Source organism: Sus scrofa, chromosome 5, assembly GCF_054392235.1.
Source record: "Sus scrofa isolate SSC_HxYL_T2T_F1_AM1 chromosome 5, Sscrofa_HxYL_maternal_Yorkshire_Landrace_v2.0, whole genome shotgun sequence".
NCBI classification, from domain to species: Eukaryota; Metazoa; Chordata; class Mammalia; order Artiodactyla; family Suidae; genus Sus; species Sus scrofa.
Genome location: NC_139387.1, coordinates 71,994,735 through 72,006,480, shown reverse-complemented (window position 1 = coordinate 72,006,480; position 11,746 = coordinate 71,994,735).

Sequence of the window (11,746 nt, the reverse complement as noted above, 5' to 3'; positions counted from 1 at the left end):
CTCACTGCCTCTAAAAAACCAAGAATATAATGAAACACAGAGGACTACAAATGAAACCCATGATATTAAAACCCTGTCATCAAGAGATGATGAAAAAAATGATAAACAATGTCTTTAGCAATGCATCACATAACAAGATATTGCCCACAATTCTAAAAACTACCACTGTTTCAAAGTAATGATGGGAGTATGTTGATATTTTGTGACATCTGCAACAACTAGAATGTGACATGGAACCTTGAACTCTGTTGGTGACAAAGTCTCCAGTGCCACTCACAGTAACGTGGATGGTTGCCTGTCCTCCAAATAGAAGGATGTGCTCCAGTTCAGTGAGAGGTTAGTGAAATAAAGATGCATTATTTGCCTGTCCAAGTTCTTGGGTGAATTTTATCCAGACATACCTTGGGAGTCGTGGAATCTTGGATAAGAACTTTCACTTAGATCCATCTGAATTCAAAGAAAAGTCATGGTACTTGAGATCCCATCCTGCCCTATCAGTTCAGACCCAAACGACCCAGTTACTCAGTGTTCGACTCAAGGAGGCAAGCTGTTACCTGCTACGTTTGTTCTGCCCATTGTGCCAGGGAACCAGACCGGGCTTTGAATATGCATGATCTGGGTTCCCGCTTGTCACGTCTCCCAGATCATCACAGAAGGCCTGGTGGCACAGATGGGCCCTGCTCTGTGCCCTCCAACTCAGCAGGCCTGGGAGCCATCCCAGCAGGGGCACTGGTACCCATCCCTGCTCCCACCCCCATCTCCAGCCCCTGCCTGACTCCACATCCCACACCTAGTCTAGCATCCTTGAAGCTATACGTCCAGGGAAGGACCCCCACACCCCTGCAAGGACCAGAGAAGGAAGAGGAAGGAACCAACTCTATACACCTATGGAACCACGTACCGCACCTTAAATCTTTGTGCTTTGAAGTAAAAAGTTCTTTCCTTCAGCCTCCCAGGTCTTCCCTCAGTCTCCCGACTCAAGAGTTAATGATTGGAAATATGGTTACAGCTAAAAACTAGTTTAGCTAGTCTCCCTTATGTTCTGTCCTGCCTTGGCCCACTAACTTAGTACTAATGGTTCCTTTCTAGCTAGAGTTAAATCGCACCTGGAGTTTTCTCTTGTGATTGGAGAACTCCCTAACACCCCTGCCCTGTGAGCAATCTGCTTTCCAGAGAGAAGGTCAAGGAACAATAACCCCGAAGACAAGACACCATCAATGGCCACACTGATGCCAGATTTAATGACTCTGAAATGACCTATGGATGAAGAATAATACAGACACCTTAATCGATAACCCCATCATCTTCGGAGCTAAACCTATAAAACCCCTCGCTGTCCCCTCTCAAGACAGGACATAGGTTTGAGGCACTAGCCTGCTGTGGCCTCCTTTACCTGGCAGAGCCATAAAGCTGTTCTTTCTCTTCCTCAAAACTCTGTCTCCGAAACTTCATCAGTGCAGGTGTACAGAGGCCACTTTTTGGCTACAACATGCAAGGGACGTTATGGTAAGTGCTTTGTGTACCCTGTCACCGAGACCCTTTGTCACAGGTTATTACCCCATCTTGCAGATGGGGACACGGTGACTGACCCTAAGAGTTTAAGCTGTATCAGTTGAAGCCCAGATTGGTGGAGCCCAAGTTTTCCAGCTTAATGTGTAGATTCTTAGAGGGATGCTTGGTACTTAGGATTAGTTTTATTTAATGACAAAGTGATCATGTATTCATTCATTCAACAGCTGCATTGAGGGAGTTCCCATCATGGCTCAGTGGTTAACGAACCCAACTAGTATCCATAAAGAAGCGTGTTCGATCCCTGGGCTCGCTTAGTGGGTTAAGGATCCGGCCTTGCCATGAGCTGTGGTGTAGGTCACAGAGGCGACTCGGATCCTGCACTGCTGTGGCTGTGGCATAGGCCAGCGGCTACAGCTCCAATTCGACCCCCAGCCTGGGAACCTCCATGTGCTGTGGGTGCAGCCCTGAAGAAAAGACAAAAAAAATTGCAATGAGTACATCCTATGATACGGTCCTGGAGCTGCAGCAGAGAGGAAAACAAAAACTCCTTCCGTCTTGAAGTCCATGTTGCAGGAGAGCGACAGGAAATACAGAATAAACAAGGACATAGCGGGCAGGGCAGGTTGTTGTGAGAACTCTGCAGAATGAGACCAGGGAGGTGTGGATATTGGAGAATCCCTGGTGGTCCCAGTGGACTTCTCAGAGAAGATGAAATTTGAGCAGAGGTCTGCGGGACCCCAGGGACAGCCACAAGGAGAAGGACAACCCACACATGGATGCTTGGCCTGTGGCAGTAAAGAAACTGAGCAGGGCCCTAAGGGGCTCCTGGGAACATAAACCTTTCTGTGTGCCCTATTTCTTGTTTATAGGAAATAGGCCTCTTTCCTCCTCTAAGACCTTCCCTGAGTTCCAAAGGGCAGGTTCAAGCCGTCGCTAATTAGGGAAGGAAGGGGCTGCAGAGACCAGAGAGGAGCTGTCAAGAGGTGATAGTGCAGAATTGGGGCAGGGTCCTGGCTCTTCCTCAAGGAATGTACATAGAAATATCTTTGGGCTCTTTTGCAGAGTTAAAATCCCCAACAAACGGAAGATGTGAATTCCTTGATGAGGCATTTTTCGTCCTCGAAACCAGTCCTGAGGCCACCAAACACAGGCTTTGAAAGAGAATGCAAGGGCTCTCTACCCTGATCCTTATCGGCAGCCCTATTTTCCACTCCCAAACTTTCAGACCGCTCCCTATTCTCTCCCCAAGAGGGCACAGCCTGTAGGGCCTTAGCCAGCTTTGACCTCCACTGCCCAGGAAAGCCATAAAACCTTTTCTGTTCTACTTCACCCCAAACTCTGTCTCCATGTTTCTATCCAGCCCCATTGGACAGAGGCTGAGTTTCAGCAACAGTAAGGAGGCCAAAAGGGAGGAAGAAAATGGGAGAAGACGGATGTTCAGCCCACACGCCCCTGTAGATAGGAGTACTGAGCATTAAAATATGGAAAATTTTCAGAGTTCCCATCGTGGCTCAGTGGTAACAAATCCGACTAGTGTCTATGAAGATGTAGGTTCAAACCCTGGCCTCGCACAGTGGGTTGAGGATCCGGCGTTGCTGGGAACTATGGTGTAAATCACAGATTCGGCCCGGATCCCATGTGGCTGTGGCTGTGGTGTGTAGGCTTCCGACTTGACCCCTAGCCTGGGAACTTACATGTGTGGTTCGGCCCTAAAAAGATTAAAAAAATAAAATAAAATAAAAAACTTTCGAAGCTGGTTGGTCAAGAGCCAATTTTCCTAACTCTCCAATGCCACCCACTACGACCCTGACCACAAAGCCTTCCCCCCTTAGAATGCCCATCTCCAGCAACTATGGGGTAATGCCTGGCAGAGCAGGGCGACTTCTGGCCCATCCTCCAACATCAGGGGCTATGGTGGGCACATGAGCAGTTTAGCTAGTGCCCATGTAGTATCTTTTTGTGCCATTGAACATTCTCAGTATCACCCTGTGTAACAGACCAAGTCAGAGGGGAGGCAGGACCCAGATGGAGTGGTAAGGATTTTTTTTTTTATGTATATATATATATATTTTTTAATTTTTTCCATATTATAGCTGGTTTACAGGTGTTCTGTCCATTTCCTACTGTACAGCATGGCGACCCAGTTATACATACATGTATACATTCTTTCTTCTCCCATTATCATGCTCCATCATTAAGTGACCAGACATAGTTCTCAGTGCTACACAGCAGGATCTCATTACTAATCCATTCCAAAGGCAATAGTCTGCATCTATTAACCCCAAGATCCCAATGCCTCCCACTCCCTCCCCCTCCCTCACGGCAACCACAAGTCTACTCTCCAAGGACTTTGTTTTTGACTTTGAATGCAAAGAGAGACCCCTTGGCAGCTCTGAGCAGAGGAACGGCATGGACAGTTTCCAGGATAAAGTGCCTGATCCAGCAGCAAGCGGAGAATGCAGAAAATCAACTGTGAGGCAGCTGGAACCAAAGCAGGGAGCCCAGGAGGCAGTTGCCATAATCCTGCAGAGGTGACAGTGGCTTAGAAGGGGCAGAGTTGGCAAGAAGTGTGCAGGTTCTGGAAAGCGGAGCTGACAGTATTTGCTGACGGTGCAAATGTGGGTCATGAAAGAGAAGGGGGAGGTCAGGACGATGCCAAAGATTTGATCTGAGCAACTGGAAAGATGGAGTTTCCATCAACAGAGATGAGGAAGGCTGTGGGTGGCCTCTCAGTCTTTGCCTGGCATTTGGATGAAAGGCAGACTCTTTGGACTGAGGAAGGCATGAGAGGGTTGAGACAATAAACATTTTTTCACCTAAGCCTTTGGAAGGCACAATCACTACATGCTGTGATGAGAATCCAGCAAGAGGAGTTTGGTTGGCAGATACTACATTTGAGATTCAATTAGATATTCACATCATGCCCAATGGGCCGCTGGAGATAAGGGTTTGGAGTCTGTATTTAATACCGTGACTCTAGATGAGAAATAATGAAGTAAGCTTAGGGAGAGAAAGGAAACAGTTCCAGAATAAGTCCAAGGGTGGATGGAAGCAGCAAAATAAAATTTTTAGAAAGGGGTGAAAGGAGCTAGAGCAAGAGTCATCAGTGAAGAAGGAGGAAAGTCAAGAGCGAGGGGTGGCCTCCTTCCAGATCAAGTGCCACCTGTTGCCAAAACCCGGCTTCTGTCCACCATTGCCGAATAGAAACGTGGAGACAGAGGTTTGGGTGAAGGGGAAGAAGACAGCTTTATTGCTTTGCCAGGCAAAGGGGGCCACAGTAGCTACAGCCTTAAAGACTGTGCCCCCCTTGGAAGGGTTTAGGAGGTGGTTTTATAGTTTGGGGGTAGAAAATAGGGCTGCAGATAAGGATCAGGGTAGAGGCAAGCTTGCATTGTCTTCCAAAGCTGGTGTTTCATAGCCCCAGGACTTGTTCCAGTGATCCTCCTTCCTCCCTGGTGAAGAAGGCTTTGTCAAGTAGTTTTTCCATTTGTTGGGGGTTTTGGTTCTGCAGAAAGCCTCAAAGGCATTGTTATGTATATTCCTTGAGGAGGAACCAGCACCCTGGCCCAAGGCTGTGCTACAGTCTCTTGAGGGCTCCTCCCTGGTCTCTGCATCCCCTCCCTTCCTCGATTAGCAACTCTTTGAACCTGCCCTTTGGAATGCGGGGAAGCTCATGGAGCTGAACCTTATTCCCTAAAAACAAGAAAAGGGGTGATACAGTAAGGTTTGTGTGCCCAAGAGCCCCTCAGAGCCCTGCTCAGTTATCAGGAGAGGCTTTGTTTGGGATGGGGAAGGGGAAGGGCACAAAACACAAGCTGTCCCATTCTGCCAAGGCCGACTCTGCAGAGAGGCCCACGGATCCCCTGCCTATGGAACAGGTGCTATCATTTCAAGCAAAGCCCCAACTCTCCGCAGACGCCTCATGTGAGTGGCTGGGTATGTTCTCAGCTCTAGGATAGGGTCCCCGAAAATGCTGCTAAGGGATGATCTGATCTCCTTGCAGGGAATGCCTAATGAAAAGGAGCTAAGAAAGCAGCAGCTACTCTAACAAGTACACTCTAACCCTTGGGTCCATGGACACGGGAGAAGCCTATCTCTGACTTGTATAAGGGTCCAGGAGAAGCATCCTTGGTTCTCAAGTCTATAACCCAGGGATTCATCCCCCTTCTATCTGTGGCTCTGCATCCAAGTGGCCTGTGGGGAGAGCAGTGCAGAAGGCACCCCCTCCTTTTAAAACTTTGACCTTCATCCTCAGAAAAGAAAATCATGGACTTGGAGAAAAGACTTGTGGCTGCCTGATGGGAGGGGGAGGGAGTGGGAGGGATCGGGAGCTTGGGATTATCAGACACAACCTAGAATAGATTTACAGGGAGATCCTGCTGAGTAGCATTGAGAACTTTGTCTAGATACTCATGTTGCAACAGAACAAAGGGTGGGAGAAAAATGTAATTGTAATGTATACACGTAAGGATAACTTGATCCCCTTGCTGTATAGTGGGAAAATTAAAAAAAAAAACAAAAAAAAAAAAAACAACTTTGACCTAAGTCACTCTCATTAAGCCACTAAGGAGAGTTGGTTTAGCCACACCGGACTGCAAGGGGAAGCCTGAGGGCTGGCTTAGCACAGACATGTCTACGCCACCAAAACTCAGAGCTTCCCATTTGATGTATGCAAACTAACCTTATTACGCCAAATATCTTCCCCAATTATTCTTTTTTTTGGGGGGGGGCGCACTCATGGCATAGGGAAGTTCCCAGGCTAGGGGTTGAATCAGAGCCTACACCACAGCCACGGCAACGTGGGATGGGGCTCGGATCCCGAGTCGCTGTGACTCTGGTGTAGGCTGGCGGCTACAGCTTCGATTCGACCCCTAGCCTGGGAACCTCCATAGGCCGTGGGAGCGGCCCTAGAAAAGGCAAACAGACAAAAAACACAAAACAACAACAGACTTCTCAGCTAATTGGTGAGCAAAATGAGATTCTAACACTCACCAAAAAAAAAGAAAAAAGAAAAACAAAATCCTCTGGCTCAACCATCCCTACATGCCTGCATGTAACTCAGTGAAAGTGGAGCTTTCCTGATGCTTCAGGCAGCACAGACAACAGGATTAGAATGTACTTTCATCTCCATCAGCTCCCCTTATCTCCCCCCTGTCATCGCATGTGCAACTCACAAAAGAAGATCTGAGCAGAGAGAAAATTTGGAAGGAGGGATTTATGACCTCATGGCACGAGCTCAAGTGTGTGTGTGTGTGTGTGTGTGTGTGTGTGTGGTGGGAAAAAAGGGAGGGGCCTGAGGAGAGAGCACCCAGTCTACACACGATCTTCAGTGTCAGAGCAAGCCAGCTGGCTTCAGGGTCAGTGGCCTCTGGGATTGGCAAGAGGGCACAGGGCACACACCAGGCCTGACCCCCTTCTCCAGGGATCTTTTTGCCGAAACTCAGCCTCTGTCTACCAGTGCTGAATACGAACTCAGAGACAGAGTTTGGGGTGAAGGAGAAAAAGATAGTTTCATGGCTTTGCCAGGCAAAGGGGGCCACAGCAGGCGAATGCCTTAAAGACTGTGCCCCCTTTGAGAGAGATTAGAAGGTGGTTTTGTAGGTTGGGGGCTGAGAGGACTCGTCACCTGTGCAGAAATACTTGCCTCCTTTCCCTCACCAGTAGAAACCTTGACTTTGGTGGGAGATGGGCGACGTGCTGGCAGGGAAGACCCCGTGTCCCAGGCTCCCCTTCAGGCAGAGTGTCGTGTGCTTAAGTCCTGGACATGGAGGTGCCCGCAGCAGTGATAGGGCGGCTCTCTTAGCGGGGCCTCCTTCCCCTCACCCCGTGGTCCTTGTTGCCTAGAACGAAGGACTGGATCCGGAAGAGATCATCCTGCAGCTCTGGTGGCTTTGAGGACAGAAGCAGCACCATCCTCTAGATCAGGCAGGGGAGCCTTGGGTTTGCCCTGCTGTCTTCCAGCCTCCCCTCCTTCGACAGTGAGGACTAGCCCCTTCTAGACCACCCGGCAGACGTCAGGACCCCAGCATTTTCTGACTAAGTGGCCCCAAGTCCACCTCCAGGGCTGTCTGTCTTTCCTGAGTCTGTCCTCCCAACAGCAGACCATGCCACCAGGGGGGCACCCCCAAGTCCAGATGCACCCCAGAAGGTCAGGAAAAGCTGCTCTGAGGAAGTATTTTTTGAGCAGAGACCCAAGCAGAGTAAGGGAATGAATGGCGTGAGAATCTCAGGCCGAGGGACCTCAGGCATAGAGGAACCCATGCCTCACAATTCCCACCAAAGCCACCCCATGCCATGGTGGGCATCCTTCCAGGGGCTGTGGAATGCCACCCCCTAAAAGTAACTGAATCAGATATATGCTATATGTCTTTCTTTCTTTTTTTTTTTCTTATTAGGGCCCACCAGCAACATATGGAAGTTCCCAGGCTAGGGGTTGAATCGGAGCTACAGTTGCCTGCCTACACCACAGCCACAGCAATGTGGGATTCAAGCTGCATCTATGACCTACATCACAGCCCACGGCAGTGCCAGATCCTTAACCCACTGAGTGAGGCCAGGGATTGAACCCACATCCTCATGGATACTAATAGGGTCCTGAACCTGCTGAGCCACAACGGGAACTCCTGCATTTCACTTCTCTGTAATTAGTCCATTGCCCCCTGTCACATGTTCACTACACCAATCTCACTATGACCAAGGCTACGTAGACACTGGTCTGTGAATGGCCACCTCTGGCCACAGGCAGTGTGGCGTCGGAAGGCTGGGCTGCATTATCTGTCCCAGTTGCCATTCTCTTTCCTGGAACCTGTTTCCTTTCATCTCAGACTAATGGGTTCCCGGCCCCCGGCTCCTTGGCCCCTGTGGTCTTCAGTAGACAGTCTGGGACGAGTTTGACATGGTTCCTGGCCTGGAGGCAGTGGGATGAATCAGGTGACCTATGGAGGGACCCACAAGCCGTGGCGGGTATCAGTGTCTCTCTGAGTCATGCCAGAGAGACCAGAGTATGGCACATTTTTGCATCTTGGAGTCCTTTGTCAGCAGGAGGGAGGGGGTGGACTTTAATTAAGTGTAGGCAGGGGAAATAGTGGGCACTGTCCCCTCTGTCCTGGAAAAGAGGGAGATGCCAGCAGGTGCTCTTGAAAATGGGCTTCTTGGTACTTACATCCATCATCTGTTGTTGAGGAAATGAGCTGCCTGGGGCGAAGGTGGGTCTAGCCCCTCAGTCGCCCTTGGAAAGGCCTCCAACTAGCTCAGAGTAGATTCACTAGAATGTCATAGAGGCAGAGCATCTCCAGGGCTTCCTTGTGAGTGTGGCCAAGGGAGGGCTGAGATGAATACCTTCCTCGGGATCAGATTAGAAGTGATAATCCCCTCTTCTTTCCGGGAAAAGCTCAGATTTGCGGAGGTTGGGCAGGAGAAGAGAGGACCTGGGGAACTGGAGGCACAAACCTCTTTGCCTTTTCGACAGTCTTGTCCGGAAATCTGGAAGGTCCAAACGGTTTTGGGTTTGTTTTTTTCTTTTTCTTTTTTCTTTTTTTGTCTTTTTGCCATTTCTTGGGCCACTCCCGTGGCATATGGAGGTTCCCAGGCTAGGCGTCAAATCAGAGCTGTAGCCACGGGCCTATGCCAGAGCCACAGCAATGCAGGATCCGAGCCGCGTCTGCAACCTACACAGCTCACGGCAACGCCAGATCCTTAACCCACTGAGCAAGGCCAGGGATCGAACCCGCAACTTCATGGTTCTTAGTCGGATTTGTTAACCACAGAGCCACGACGGGAATTCTTGTTTTTTTTTTCTTTTTAGGGCCTCACCTGAGGCACATGGAGCTTCCCAGGCTAGGGGTCAAATCAGAGCTACAGTTGCCGGCCTCTGCCACAGCCACAGCAATGCGGGATCCAAGCCATGTCTGTGAGCTTCACCACAGCTCATGGCAATGCCGATCTCTGACCCACAAAGCAAGGCCAGGGATCGAACCCGCATCCTCATGGATACTAGTCAGATTTGTTTCCACTGTGCCACAACGGGAACTCCCTGTGCAAAGATTTTTGGTAAGATTTCTACAGAGAAGCCAACTTGACAGATGCCAAAGCTTTTCCCATCTTGGATCTGGCTTATGTTTTGGAATTGAGGCAAAGGTAGGCAGCTACCCAGCTTGTTTCCTTTGGCACGAACTCAGCCAATTCCTTTTGGATTTGTTTACGTTGGCTGCCTGCTGTGGCTTAATGGCCTTGAGACAAATTCCATGCGGAGTCTCTGAGCAAATCCAAGGATTCTAGGCTGCAGAAGGGGGGTTCTCTGGGTGGGTAGGATGGAAGGCAAGTGGGAATTGATAAGCCTTCCAGGATTAGGTATCCAGGAATTGATGCTTTTATGCAGATGTATTTAAATGTTCCCCCCAACCCACAGGGAGCTTGTGTTCTTTTTTTTTTTTTTTTTTTTTTTTTTTTTTTTTTTTTTTAGTTATAGTTGATTTACAATGTTCTGTCAATTTCTGCTGTACAGAAAGTGACCCAGTTACACATATATATATACATTCTTTATCTCACATTATCCTCCATCATGTTCCACCACAAGTAATTAGATATAGTTCCCTGTGCTTTACTGCAGGATCTCATTGCTTATCCATTCCAAATGCAATAGTTTACATCTACTGATCCCAAAAGCCCAGTCCCATCCCACTCCCTCTCCCTCCGTCTTGGCAACCACAAGTCTATTGTCCATGTCCATGAATTTGTTTCTTTTCTGTAGATAGGTTCATTTGCACCATATTTCAGATTTCAGATATAAGTGATATCATATGGTATTTGTCTTTCTCTTTCTGGATTACTTTCCTTAGTATGAGAATCTCTGGTTTCATCCATGTTGCTGCAAATGGCATTATTTTGTTTTTTTTATGACTGAGTAGTATTCCATCATGTACATGTAGCACATTTTCTTAATCCATCACCTGTTGATAGACATTTAGGTTGATTCTGTGTCTTGGCTATTATGACTAGTGCTGCAGTGAACATAGGGGTGCATTATGTTTAAACATTTTGCCCTTGGTACAGCCTGAAGCCAGCCAATTACAGTTTCACCAGGTCCTCTACTGTGACACGTATCGTGCTTTTTTTTTTTTTTTTTGGTTGCAACTGCTGCAACATTCAGACGCTCCCAGACAGGGGATCGAACCAGCACCACAGCAGTGACCTGTGAGTGAAGCTCACAGACATGGCTGAGCCACAGTAGTGACAATGCTGGGTCCTTAACCTGCTGCGCCACAGGGAAGTCAGGGTCACTCTTATTTATTTACGGGATCATGGGAAGACCAGGGGCATCGGGAGGAAATTCTGGGGTGGCCTGAGAGTACGCTTGGGAAATGGGGGAAACAGTGGTTATTTATAGCTGAGTACAAAGTAGTTTCAATATTATAGCACAGGGAACTGTACTCAATATTTGTAATAACCTATAAGGGAAAGAATCTGGAAAAGTGTGTGTGTGTGTGTGTGTGTGTGTGTGGGTGTGTGTAACTGAATCATTTTGTTGTTGTACATCTGAAATGACCACAACATTGTAAATCAACTACAGGAGTTCCCCTCGTGGCACAGCAGAAACGTATCCTACTAGTATCCATGAGGATGTGGGTTCGATCCCTGGCCTTGCTCAGTGGGTTGGGGATCTAGTGTTGCTGTGAGCTGTGGTGCAGGTCACAGATGTGTCTCGGATCCCATGTTGCTGTGGCTGTGGTGGAGGCCGGCATCTGCAGCTCTGATTCAACTCCTAGACTGGGAACTTCCAAATGCCATGGGTGTGGCTGTAAAAAAAAAAAAAAACCACTATAATTTTATAAGTATAAAAAAAAACCCAAAGTTTTATATAACAGTTTTAACCACATTTTAAAATATTTTGCAAATCAAAAAGGTATCGGTGCCTCGAGTTTGTTGTTAATACCAAGAGTGAGCTTTGCTCCTTTGCAGGTATTTTCTCTCTCTCTCTGAATTGTCTGTTTATATCTTCGGTCTCGATAGTTGGCACAAAATTAGCAATGTTGCTGTCACTTACATTAACTTCTTTTTCAGGAAACCAAATTTAAAAGAAAACAGTATTATTTTAATATTTCGGGCCCCGTCCTGGTCCTGCTGGTTTGTCAGTGAAATGTCTCCTCTGATTCTCTATGATAAAGCCCTGGGGAGTTAGGCACAGAGCGCTGGGAAGGTGGGAGCTGTAGCTGGTCATTGTACTTTTTTTCCTTTT